The 14,147-nt window shown below is 38.9% G+C and overlaps 1 protein-coding gene across 1 annotated transcript in view; it reads right to left on the bottom strand.

Annotated features, from left to right (window-relative positions):
* Positions 1-4,195: 4,195 nt before the first annotated feature.
* RIBC2 (RIB43A domain with coiled-coils 2) overlaps positions 4,196-14,147 on the bottom strand; it is a 40,906-nt gene continuing 30,954 nt past the window's right edge. Inside the window, exon 8 of the mRNA XM_032105882.1 lies at positions 4,196-7,969. The gene's annotated coding sequence lies outside the window, so the exon portion shown is untranslated. The remainder of the gene's footprint in view (positions 7,970-14,147) is intronic.

The raw sequence follows: 14,147 nt of genomic DNA, 5'->3' as shown, positions 1-14,147 counted from the left end.
TGGTAATATTTCTGTTGGAGTGCTGTAGGACTTGTTCCCATGGGATGGTATGTAGCCTGATTTCAATACAGCCAAACACTTCATCATTATTTAACTGGCTTACTAACTTCACTGGGATTACTCACACACCTTAATTTATATATGCCCTTAAATTCTTTATTGAACTGGGTTATATAAAGTGTCCTAAAAAAAAGTTCACTCATGTTTTTCATTTTCCAAAATATATGTTGAGAACTGTAGTCTTTCACTATGATTTCTCAAGCCAGCATTTGCCAGACTCCATCACGGGTCAAAAGAATCTTTTTCACACCCATGCTGTTCATGCATCCATCTGTATTTTCTGACAGCTCACAGAATCCAAGGTCCGTTTCACTTCACTGCCTGTCACAGTGAGCTGTTTCCTTTCTTAGTAAAGCCAGCCTTACTAGAAATGTCTGTAAATTCTCTTCTGGTTTGCTGTTCTGGTTCCAGTAAAAAAATTCATGCTGGAGTTTTCACTGCCAGATTTCTCTTCAACTCAGTATTGGGGAAGAGGACCCAAATAGTAATGTCAGCATTACTTTCATATGTTAAACTTATGTAGATTTTCAAAAGAAAAAGAAAAAAGAAAACTTCTCCCTTATATTCTGAGTTTATTTATTCTGTGAAGGAGGCAATGATTGTTCTTTTTAAAGAGCTAGCAATTTTGGCATTCAATTTTTCTTCAGAACCTACTTTCATGGAGAACACACACACAAGAGTGTGTTTGTATCTCAGGCAAGTGTATCTCATATTCATTTTCTTCATGAGTGAAGACACAGGAGTAGAGACTTTCAGGCGATTACAGACAAATACACTGTCACATTCCCATGACTGTTGTTCATTGTGTTTTAGCTGAATGTCATCTCTTCCAGGCATGGTTCTACATAGTGGAATCACTCCTTTATTTGATTACATAGACATTAGCTGGTCACTCCTAGAGGATCTATCACTGTGGAGTGACATTTTGTAGTGGGTTGAGTTCGAAACTGGGCGGAAACACCAATTAAATGTAGTGGTTTTGGTTCAAAATATTCATTACTTACTGAACGCCAGCATTCTCCTTCTGATATAAGAATTAGGAGAAAAGCAAAGCAGGCACAAACCTTAAACAGTTGCAGTACAATGAAAGAGCTTTATTACTAATAGAATTAAAAGTAAAGAGAAAATAACAAAACAAAATTAAAGCAAATCCCCCTTCCTCCCCCCCCCCCCCCTTTCCAGCACTTCTCTCCTTTTACCCAACTCGCACAAAGGATAACAGAACATGGGATGTTAGTCAGTGTTCCAGTTCTTGAAAAGTCTCTCTCTTATGCTTAAGGAAAAAAGGGTTTTCCTTCCGTTGCACGTGGTTCCCAAACTGCCACTAACAGCAGATCCGCCCGGAAACAAACAATCTGCTGTGTGTAGAACATGTCTCCCATGAAAAATCTCACAGTTCCTTCACACTGCAAAACATAGGCCATCACACGGGGTTATTAATCCTTTTAAGGATAAGTTATTTTGGCCTGCACACAAAGGCTTTTCTTCGCCACAAGTCTCTAACAGCCTCTTACTACTTCTATATAGCCTAGCATAGGCATTCTTCACAATCTTCACAGGCCACACGGGGATTCTCCATCCCCCCATGTTCTTCAAATGGATTAAAGAGACAAACAGTTTGTGGTATTACAGTTTCTTACCACGGCATGCAAGAAGGTTTTTTTTAAGCTGCGCGCCAGAATCGCGGCGCCGCCCTCTTTTCTCCCATCGCCGCCCTCTTTTCTCCCGTCGCCATTTCCAGCTCCGTCCCACGTGACTCACTTCTCTTTCTCTCTGACTCTGAAACCGCCATGTTGAAGGGTGTTCTTGTTCAGGCTTTACGGTGGGGAAAGTCTCGCTCCCTCTGTGCTGCGGGCTGCATGGTGTCCTCTTCAGTTCAGCACGAAGTGTGCTGGCTGCAGACAGGAGGCTACACCGGCTCCTGTTGACTCCGCCGGCTCTGCATGGAGAGGAGAGGGACCCGCCTGTCCCCAGAAGCCACGCTGGATGGGTTTAGCTGTGGCAGTCCATGGCTGGTTTGAGCTGCCTGCGGCTCTGGGACAGTCCCCCCAGCGACCCAGGGTCTGTGCCGCAGCGTTGGGAAAGGGGGAAAGGGGCAGTGGCCCCGGCCCGGCCCGACGGGGCCTGGAGGCTCGGAGCTCGGAGCCCCCCCACCTCCCAGCAGGCGAGCTCCGACAAAAAGGGGCAGTCCCCCCTTTCTGTGCGGCTTAAATATGTAAATTCTGAGAAGCGTAATTGGTCTTAAAGACTGTCCATCAACTCAGGGTCAACCCAATACACATTTTTAAAACCAGACCCCTAGATACTGCCTTCATATAAACGGCAAATAATAGTAGCAATGGTCCACAAAATATTAATAAAAGTCTAAAGAATTCCTTTCATCTGTTCTCTCTTCCTACATTCCCTGGCTCCTCCTCATACAATATAATTAATATTTACCTTAGACACCAGTTAAAGTACTCGAGCTTTAAGCTGTCAGTCGCTAATAGCTTCTCATCAGACGGCTTTTGAGATGGAAGATTAACTAGAGATCTTTCCTGCTAGAAGGACAAGTTTGTTCTTAAGAGCACTGCCATGATAGAAATGAGACTTAACTGCCTATGTGACTTCAGAAAGTCCTCACTATTTTATCAGCAGGATGGCAAGGTCAGAAAGTACTTACCAGAAATATTTTATTAGCCTTTATAATGCTTTCAGCATGATATTGTTTTTCAAGCTTATTGTGAATATTCACAGCACTTTCTAATGCCTTCCTACACTGTTATGTCCTACATCACCCTTCCATCCAGACATATGATGAGACAGGAATGTCAAAATACCTCTTCCGACATTTTTTTTAAACTGATAAGTCATAGGGAAAACTTCTGTTTGGTCTATGAACAGTCATTGATGAAGCTTCCATTTAAGTCATGGCCAAAGAAAAACAATTTGTACTTTTCTTCCACCTCAGGCTGATGTTTCATTATTTCATACTTGCTATTCTTTGGGGGTTCTGCCCTTTCTTCACCTTTACACTCATTTTGATGATTGCTTTGTCTGTCATGGAACCACTGTATTCCGTGATTACTGTCTGCTTTTGTGACACACTGATTAATAAAGTCCCTTTAAGGTCCTTTGTTCTATTTGAAGTTTTATTTACAATCTTTCTCATTAACTGTCATGGTTTGACACTGGCCAAATGCCAGGCACCCATGACAGCCGCTCACTCACCCTCCCCTGCCACAGCTGGACAGAGGAGAAAAAAAAAAAAATTAAAGGGTTCATGAGTTGAGATAACAACCGTAAGGAAAACACTCTGAGGGCAAAACAGGCTCAACTTCGAGGTACAAAGTGAGTTTATTACTAACAAAATCAGAGGAGGATAATGAAAAGTAAAATAAGCCCTTAAAACACTTTTTCCTCCCTCAACCCATCCCTCCTTCCCACGGACAGCACAGGGAGACAGGGCATGGGGGTTTGGTCAGTTCATCACCCGAGGTTTTGTTCCGCTGCTCAGGGAGAGGAGTCCTTCCCCTGTGAGACTGTGGGGTCTCTCCCACGGGACACAGTTCTCCGTGAACTTCTCCAGCATGGTTCCAATCTCACAAGCAGTAGTCCCCCCACAACTGCTGTAACCTGTGTGAGTCCCTCCCACAGGCAAGCAGTCCTCCCAAAACTGCTGGGGCATGGGTCACTCTTCCACGGGGTGCAGTCCTCCAAGGACAGGCTGCTCCAGCCTGGGAGCAGGGCCCCCTCTCTCCACCAGGTCTCCCACTGGATCACAGCCTCCTCCAGGCATCCACCAGCTCTGGCATGGGCACCTCCCCCAAGGCCTGCAGGTGGATCTCTGAATCCCCCGTGGATCCCCGTGGGCTGCAGGGCCACAGCTGCTTCACCATGGTCATCACCATGGCCTGCAGAGGCATCTCAGCTCCGGCGCCTGGAGCACCTCCTCCCCCTCCTTCACTGACCTTGGTGTCTCCATGTTGTTTCCCTCACATGTTCTCACCTCTTCCTCTTCTCCATCTGGAATTAAAACTGCCCCACTATCTTTGTTTTGATTTCTTCTTAAATATGTTATCACAGAGGTGTTACCACCATCTCTCATTGGCCCAGCTTTGGCCAGCAGCATGTCCATCTTCAGAGCCACCAAGGATTGACTCTGCTGGACATGGTGGAAGCTTCCAGCAGCTCCTCACAGAAGCCACCTCTGTGGCCCCCCCACTACCACAAACCAGGCCGTGCAAAACATTAACAGACACAGATGAGCAACATACCCATCAGCCTGCAGCAATTTTAAGTTCTGTATTATGAGCACTTGAGAACCAGAATGCACACACAATGATTCCTCTCTCTGTCTGTCCCATGGGACACCCTTCAAAATTTACACTTTTTCAAAATGTATTTAGAATATAAGAAAATGCTCAAGCAATGTGGGTTTATCTGGCTCCCATTTTATTGTGTTTGCAGTAATTTTGGCTTTGGCATTCCCATGTACCACCCAGGTTGTATTTTATTTGGAGGCATTTTCACAGTGCTCCTCTCTATTTTAGAGGACTCAGCGAAGGAATGGATGTTTTGCACTTTGCAGCACGGAACTGGAACTGTCACTAGAGCATGTATAATTACATTTAGATATTGAATTGTCTAGGCACTCTTATGTATCTCAAGAACAGGGTGTTTTCTGGGACAAACACAACCACCTTCTCTTTTGACCCTAATGCCTACGAAAAGCACCCATAATTACTAGTGAAACACCACAAAAGTGCCAAGTTTGAGCATGTGTTTCTTTGCTTTTTTGTTTATTTATGTATCTATGCATACAATGTTATGCTGGCCTGGTTCTTGGATCAACATATCCCAAATTTCAGCTGAAAAGCACAGAAGGTTAATGTTCACTGTCTCTCAAAATGAAGAATTCTTGTTTAAAAGACCTTTTGTACACTTCAGGAAGTTACATGGTTTTGCCTTCAGACTCCTACACTCCAACCATAACTTCAGGGAAAGACTGAGCACATACAGAGTCTAAAAACTCATCCATGGCATGAAGAAAAATGAAAGTGATATTGTAACTAAAAATGCAATGGAAGCACAGATATCTATATGTCAAGACTCTCAGTCTTATGGCTCACTTAAATCCTCATGGCTCCACTATTTTCATCAAAATTGTGCCAATTTGCAACAGAAGAGGATTGACAACTCTTGGGAAAAAAAGGAGGTGCAGTATCCTATGTATTTCTAGATGTAAAGCAGGAAGTTTATTAGTGTCTCTTCAAAGATATTCTCATTCATCTCCTTGTTAAGAAAAAAAAAAAGGAAAAAAAAGGCCTTTTAAAGTTTGAAACTTAAGACCTGGAATAACACCAATCACTGTAAAGTCAGACCTTTAACACATCATGGTATAATGCACTACACTGAGATGCAATACTCAAAAATATTTGACACTGCTTATAAAATCACATAGGACTTGGATTTAAAGTTCTTTCTGTTACAACATTTCCCATCTCCTTTTTTTATGCTTTTTTTTTTCAGCGTAAAAACTTCTTAGAGCCTCTGCTTCAAATACAAGAAAATCTGGTCCCACATGTCACTAATTGGGAACAGGTTAGCAGAGAGATTTACACAGAGATGCCTGAAGTTACAATTCATCATGTGGGATCTGACAGCAGCCTCTTTCCCTGGGCTGTTTCATTTCAGTTGTATGTTAATAAGCTTTAACCAGTACCAAGCAAAGCACAGAGGATACATTTAAGCAGGAAAATTACATTAATATAGGTCTTTCTAAATGCTCTTAGTGTTTGTAATATGCACCACGTAAATATCTCCCTTCTAGCCAGGGATTCAGCATAAGCACAGATTATGAATTGAAAAGTGAAAAGAGAAGTACATTAATCAGTGTCTTCTGTTTCTTAACATCTGACATTTAAAAACTAAATTTAAGGAGTTAAATGTCTTTCAGCAGATCACTAGTTAAAGAACATTTTAAAATTAATTTTCTCTAATAAACACAATATTTGGAGAGGGAAGGAGGAGTAAAGGGAATTGCGGTTAGTTATGATGTAGATTTGCTTTTGCTGCTGAAATCAGCAGGAATGTTGCCATTAATTTCAAGAGTAGAAGGACTGAGCTAACTACGTAACAGTTGCACTAAATGAACCAACAGAAATACTTCCTGCCCACGGGGTTAAAACACCGTTAAAACACAAATACTTAATTTGAAATCTAGTCTTTAAAAAATAAACTGATCAAATTACAAATAATTGAGACAGTTCTGCACATTTACATGCAAGCTTAGACCAGAAACCACTGAAGTGAACTAACAATTCTCAACACATTTCAACTGGGTGGAACTGCCAGACAGCACTCACTATCGGCCAATTATTTAACTAAGATATTAACACCTGTGCTCCATTAGAAATGTTTACTTCAAATTTATAAGGCTTTTTTCCTACAATACAATAAAATGATGTAATTGCACATACAAATTCAAGCATGGTCCCAACGACAGTATTTCTTGAGCCTTATTATCCATTTTCCTGTGTTTCATGTTAGCCATTAACCCTGGTGCTAATTGTAAGACAGAAAAAGAGTGGGGGTTTTCTTTCATTTTTCTTTGCATTGTCTCAAATGACTATATAAGAACTTGGGTGCATTGAAATCTACTGCAAAATTCTCCTTACTTCATAGGAAAAAGGATCCAGTCCAAGTTATGTGAAACATTTTCTGTTGTGGAGATTACTTTAGATATACTTTGCCCTTCAAATGAAATGAAAACTAGGAGGCAGTTAATATGTACACATATACTAGCTAACCATATAATTATTATTTTAGCATGTCATTTATTAATGTATAAGTTCTTTTTACTCTTAATTTCATGGTCTTGTGAATATTAAGATCCACATTTGAATGATGCAGTTGAAATACACTGGTTCTGAAAAAAAAGGTTTTAAACAGCGAGATCCCATTTTTGCTTTCCAAGATCACTCTTTGTCACTAGATCCATAGTGACAAAAGTGACTCATTATAATTATTCTGACAGGCAATGCCAGAGACTCCGGCTCTCTTTCCTGTTACAGAGGTCTTTGGCATACTGCGAGGTATTGTGGGAGCCAGGCAGCCACTGGGCTTTATGGAAGGTATATTACTTTGGAAGTTCTGGAAAGGGGAGACTTAAAATTAACTTTCACCAAAAAACTGAGTTTTTTACTTGGAAGAAAATCAAAATCTATCACTTAGTGCAACCAGAAGCTGCACCTGAATTCTAACACAGAGTAATCTTCATGTTATTTTAAAACTATTCTGTAATTTTTCTGTTCATTTAATCCCTGATTTCTGTATTGGATTCATATAAAGTCTCCAAACAAAAGAGCTCAGAAGGCTTAACAATGTATGTGAAATGGAGAAAAGCAAACTGCCATCTTCTTGTAAGAATGAGCAGAACATGCAAGTAAGGACACTAAGTTTTTACCAAACTGTCTTAGAGGATATTTCAGGGTCTCAAAGGAAGTGCCCCAAATACCATTTCAAGCTCAGAATGTCTCCTCTTCAATGTTTAGGGAGGAGTGCTATGTCTGGCTTTGTGGCATCCAGAGTGCTCAAAGCATTATTTGTAGTTATGGTTAGTTACGAGTCGTACATTAAATTCATTATGGAAATTAATGCTGAGATTACTTTAAGAATGAAAATCATCATCACATTCATACTATCCTCCCAATCTTCCCTAAGTACAAAGCAAAGAAGAAACAGACCAAAACATCTCAAAAGAAATGGTTTTGTTTGTACCTATTGTGTGTCCTTCTAAACAGCCAGTTTTGCTTCCCAGTGAGGAACAGGGAAAATAAATCTGCTATGCTGATCAGAAATATTATTCTCAGACTATATTCAGTTCATATTAAAAGACATCCACGCAGGCATAGGTCTCCAATCTGTCCTGTGGGGCAAAGAAAACAAGGCAATGTAATTTCTGCTCTAGACTAAAATTTTCATTGCTCCTAAACCAGCCCTTTACAACCCCTTTAGAATCTAAATTTTGAACAGATTTGCCTAGTCCCTCTGATGTATTCAGGGCAATTTTTAAACAGTACAAGAAACGTAACATAGTGGAGCCTCTTTGGCAATTTGCCTGAATCCAAACACATCATCTGCTGGCAAGACAGAAATGGTTTGGTTATGTCAAAAGTGGCATATGTTACGTTAGGAAACAAATGCCTTCTGCAGCAGAAATTTAAACACAAGTGCAGCTCCAAAGTATCTGTACAATGCTCTTAACTGAAGAAGAAAACTTGTATGAATGAATGAATGAATGAATGAAAGCCCAATACACAGGAAGTGATGCAATCTGTCTTAGGATTCAACTAATACACTAGAATACAAAAAAAATTCTAAATGTCATCCTGAAAACTGGCTACTACCATTGTTTATTATAGCTAAAGGACAAGAAAAATTAAAATCAGAAAATTATGATCTGTGCTGCTGGTAATTTAGACTTGAGTCTTAGATGCACTGATGTTGCGAGCAAAATTCTTTGTGAGTTTTCCCTCCTTCACTCCAAGCTTCAAAAATACTCTTATTCCAACTTAAAAATTTTGAATTCTTGTACTTTATTATTTACTTGATAGGCAGACCAAGAAATAGGCTGTCACATACAACGAGATATTATTTCATCACACATTAGTCTGACATTAAGAACTAAAGCGTTTTGCTAACTTTACAGAAGATTATTATTGATATTATTTGGGGTCAATATATAGTGAAAACAACAAATAACATAAGCAAAAGACTTAGCGTAGTAAGAAAATTTCTAATTTTGTCAGAAATGGTGTACTGAATTGCTAGATATAATATATACTTGTACATATATATAAATACATTAATTTCATAATCAGTCAGCAGGAATCTTTAGGTGAATTCAGAGTTCTCGGGTGCCAGCTATAAGCCTCACTTAATTGTGAATCAAGCAGGCATGTTAATGATGGACAGCATGCTAGCATTTGGATAGACAGGGAATTTTCATTGAATAGACAGTGAAGATTGATTTCCCTATTTATCCCTTCATTAGTAGTTTTATGCTAATATAACAATACTATTTTCAAAATCCTAAACTTGCATAAATCTCATTAAGTTGAACAAAAAAGAGGATTAATTGCTGTTAATAGAACTAAGCTGAAGTTAATAACGTAAAATATATTTTTCTTAAATCCCTGGAATCCATTAAAGGAAACTGTGCATTGTGGCTGTGGTGGACTGAATGTTAATCTAACACATATGCTTTAGGAATGCGCATTCATACATAAATTCTCAGATGAAATATTTGAAAGCATTATTATAATCTTGTACAGCAATATTCTTCTAGATCTGAAACTGGGTAGTTTTAAGAAATATATGCCTTAAGGAACCACATAATTTTTTGTTGAGTCTTAGCTGAAAAAAAACCCCAAGCACCAGTTGGTTTTTCAGAAATAACCCTTCTAAAGGATTTCCCATTCTGGAGTGTTATAGCAGCCTCCATGAGTTAGCAAATGAAGAAAGCACTATTCTGACTGATTGAACAATATAATACATTCATGGAACAGTCATGTTTCCTGGAAAATCACAATTTACATCAACTGGTTTTGAACTCATCGGGTTTTTTTCAATCCAGGCGTTTAAAGAAGAAACACGAGTTTCTACTCACTCTATATTGAAAATATGCGTGGCAGATTAATAACCTTAAAAAATAAAAGAAGACATAAATCCCTAATTAAAGTTCCAAAGTCAACGTAATTTTTACTGTGATCAGTACTCTCTGATATTGTCTGTATAGTTTTTTATGCCCCAGTTTTCAAGGACAACAAATACAATGAAATGTCTAAACCAGACTGCAAATCAGTCAGATTTGGAATCCATTAAGTCCCTTTAAGTAATTTTGGAAGTCATTAAGTCCCTTTGTATTTTATGAAAATATCAGCTCTAAATTATTGCTTGGATGTCTAAATAGCCCGATAATACAGCATACCACATGCCCCAAACAGGTGATTTTGGTATTAAACTGGGTGATTTTGGTCTTTATTGTTTTTAAAAAAGAAACACTTTATTTGCACTTCTTAGGAACAGGAATTCAAGCCAGGGGGCCATTTAGATCGGTATCTTTTTTCTGGCAGTAGCCATAAGTGGATGCTCAGTGAATAGCAACAGAGAAAAACCAGACTTTTCCTTCAGAAGTCCCTCAGTTTCCAATTATATGCAGGTCACACAACTTCCTAAGCTTAATGGATTTTTTCTGTTTATTAATCGTTAGTGGATTCCTCTTCTAAGTGTTTGTCCACTTCCCCCTAAAATCCACATAAATATGAGCATCTGCAATGCCTCCTGGTGAGCAGTTCCATGGGGCTACAACTCTCTGGTTAAAGAACTGCCATATTGTATTTGATCTGAAATCAGCTTAGCCAGTTTCATTTGATGGTCCTTAGTTTTTCTGTGAAAAGAGAGTGAACAGCTGACCTGTATCAACTATTCCTGTGAAAGCCAGGATTCTGTGGATCTCTTATCAGCCCTCTAAATCACCCTTTTCCAAGTTAAAAATGGCTAGCCTAGTAATCCACCCCTTCTGGAGAAACTCTATACCTTTGTCACGTTTTTTGCCTTCTCTGAATATTTTCAAGTTTTAATAAATTCCTTTTTGAGATCAAGGGATCAGAACTTGCGCAAAAAACCACGACTGAACTATAAAGGTACATGGTGGCATAATGGTGTTCTCTGTTTTGTTTTCAGTCTTGAAAACGCCAAACAGTTGATTTGGTTTTATGACTGTCACTGAGCAATGAATCAATGTTTTATGAAACTTAAGATCATAACCTCAGAATCTTGCTCTTGATTGGGAACAGCTGGTTCAGTTTTACGTGACTCCAGAGTTGTTTTCACCATGTGTATGACTTCACATTTATTTACTCTGAATTTCAGCTGCCATTTTATTGCCTGGTCATTTAGTTCTATGAGCGCTTCTTTACCACCTTTTCTTCTTCTCTCTATTCTGAATAACTTAGTATCTTCCAAACTTTTAATCTCAGTGTTCACATCTGCTTCTAGGTTATTTATAAGTACGTTGAAGAGAGTAGATCTTAGCACAGACCACTGCTGAAATTTGCAAATGACCATTCATTGTAAAAACAACTTTTTTAGACTTATCCTCCTTAGCCAATATTTTAGATGTTTAGCTAAGCAAGGACCTTCCTTTTTGGTCTGTGCTGATTAATTGTCTTAAAAGCTCTCAGTGACAGACCTTTTTAAATGCACTGCATACCCACACAGACTATGGCCTGAAATAACAACATGGTCCACATCTGCACTGATCCTCTGAAAGATAACCCAGAGGTCCATAAGGCAGAAGTCTCCCAATTCTCTTACGTAGATCATATTGAGTTAGGTTTCCACATTTTAATTTTTATTATGAATTTATAACTGAATTCTGCATGGAACAGACCACTGCACATTTTAAACAGGAACAAATTAGTATTTCCAAACCCAAACAGGTACTGTTTTACAAATGTGGGCAATATGGCAAAGAAAGAAAGAAGGGCAGTTGCTCAGGGAAGTTGTGGCTGCCCCATCCCTGGAAGTGTTCAAAGCCAGGCTGGATAAAGCCTTGAGCAACCTGGTCAACCGGGAGGTGTCCCTGCACATTGTAGGAGTGGTTGGGACTAGATGATCTTTAAGGTGCATTCCAACCCTTTAAAATTCTACAGTTCCACGATTCTATGAAGCTGCATTGATTTGGACTTGATGATCTCAAAGACCTTTTCCAACCTTAATGATTCTATTTACATCAGTGGTAAACTGGACTGCTTGGCTCTTACTTTCACTGGAATGTACCATTCTGTAAGCCAAAATCACAGATTTTACCAAAAATGTAAAGTCAAATGATTCATTCTTTTTCTTTAATCCATAGAAGAAAAAGGACTAATTAATTCATTAGGAAAACCTAGAAGCCTGGAAAACTGCAGTTGTCTAGGAAGAAAACTCATATCATTATTTGAACCCTTTCTAGCCATATGAAAAAAGTACCTGTGAAAACCTGAAAGGAAAAACACAGCATTCAACTGTGAATATTTTCCTTCCCTATGAAAGAATTTGATTTAAAAATAACCACCTTTGTTACACTTGCCTTTTTTAAGTGATACCCACAGCCAGTGTTCCACAGCCAGCTACACTATCCTGTATCCTCTCCATACAACACTGGCTCATAGTTACCTGAAACCACAACCTAAACAGATACTCTTTTTTTACTATCTAAAGGACAACAAGTCTATTAGGCCCATCCATGAAAGCTCCCAATGATGCAAAATCAAAGATGAGTAAAAAAATATCGTCTGGATAATGATATTCCCAATGTATTGGATACATTTCTAATTATTATTTTTATTGAGTCACCATATTTATAAAGGTATTTAATTCTTTCTGAATTCAACAGGAATTAGCACCAAAATATATTTAAAACTCCACCATGTAGGACAAAATGGGAAACAGAATTAATTCCTTTTAGAGGCCAAAAGCATACATGGGCCAAAATACTCCTACTTAAAACTCAGGACAGAAAACTACAGTGAGAGGTAAACAAACAAATGGAGGACAGGCTAACAGAAAGATGGCAGTATTCACAGAAATAAGTTGTCTTGTTTGTAATAACAGCTGAGCTGCTTACCCCATTAATATCTTCAGTTTTTCATTCTTTTATCAGTATCAACCCTAAGTCATTCATCAAAGGAACTGTAAAGTAAATTCAAAGGACAAACAGTGATGGTAGAGAAGACAGATCATCCTCCTGTGTGCGGGCAGCAGTTTTACGTGTATAGAACACTTGATTTCAATTTCTCCTCTTTTAATGAAGAGTAGTTTAGTGCAGATTTTTTGCAAAAGGGAACTGATGCAAAACACAAGGAATAAAGAATGTGAGTTTATGAAGCCATGCTGTTCATGTCTGTTGGTGACAGCCAGGCTTTGGCCAGCACTGAAGTTGGAAACCATATGGTAAGTGTCACAAACACTTGGAAAATACTGCTCTGAAAACTACTCAAGACAGCAAGGAGCATGTTCTAATTAAAGCATCCACACTGTAAGTCTAGTCGGCAAGGATGCAAGGCAGGATGAAAAGCAACAGGATGAAAATCAGAATATTTTAGGGGCAATTGCTTGAGCTTTGTCAATAAAAGCTGTGCACATGAGTGAAGAACATTTTGGCCTTCAGTAGTTACAGTAATAATACAGTTGAACACCATGGCCTATAAAAAAAGTTGTGTGGTTTTTACTTGTTTTTTTAACTTAAAATTTCCTGTAATCATTTGAGACTGCAGTGAGTTAAAGATTTGATTTGTTTTCAGGGTATCTCAAGCAAAAAACATCTTCAGCAAAAAAAAAATTTTTGCCTAAATTTTAGCAAAACCCAAAATCCATTCAACATCATTCAAATAAATCAAATAGCCATATCAGTGTCTGTTTTCCACCCAATCTACTGTACGGCAAGTAGATATTCAGTTCCCCATAACATTTTATACCCAGATGTAAGAACTGAGCATGGAAAGGCAATCCTTTGTTTTAACATCCCTGTGAGCACAAAGCCTAAGCCTCAATTCTGCACCATTTATGCTTCTACTAAACTGCTGCATTACGAACATTTACCTGTCTCTGATAATGGAGGCTTATCTCCCTCCACTGCACGTTTGAAATTCAATTTACCCACCTCTTCAGTGCACCATACAATGCGGGATGAAAGAATTTTTCAAGAAACAAGAATCTTCTTAAGAAGAAACTTCTATAAGTGAAGAATCCCATTAGAAATCCCTCCTTTTTCTACCCAAACACTATAATTCCAAGTACAAATGCTGCACCTCACCATCAGGTAATGACTGTTCTCTGCACAATAGAAAACCTGACCTGCCTTAGCAATGAGTGGCAAATGCTTCCCATGGTGATGCTGCTGAGTTTAGTTCCATCCCAGGGAGCCAGTGTCAGGGGTATGTGTTCACTGCTCTGTTCAACACACTGTCACATTCACAAACCAGTTTTTACCTCGGCACATCAAAATTGCCCATTCCTGCTCCATGTTACTCCAACTGCATTATTGCAACTTCTTTTTA

Source organism: Corvus moneduloides, chromosome 4 (assembly GCF_009650955.1).
Source record: "Corvus moneduloides isolate bCorMon1 chromosome 4, bCorMon1.pri, whole genome shotgun sequence".
NCBI lineage: Eukaryota > Metazoa > Chordata > Aves > Passeriformes > Corvidae > Corvus > Corvus moneduloides.
This window is presented reverse-complemented; position numbering and strand designations above follow the sequence as displayed.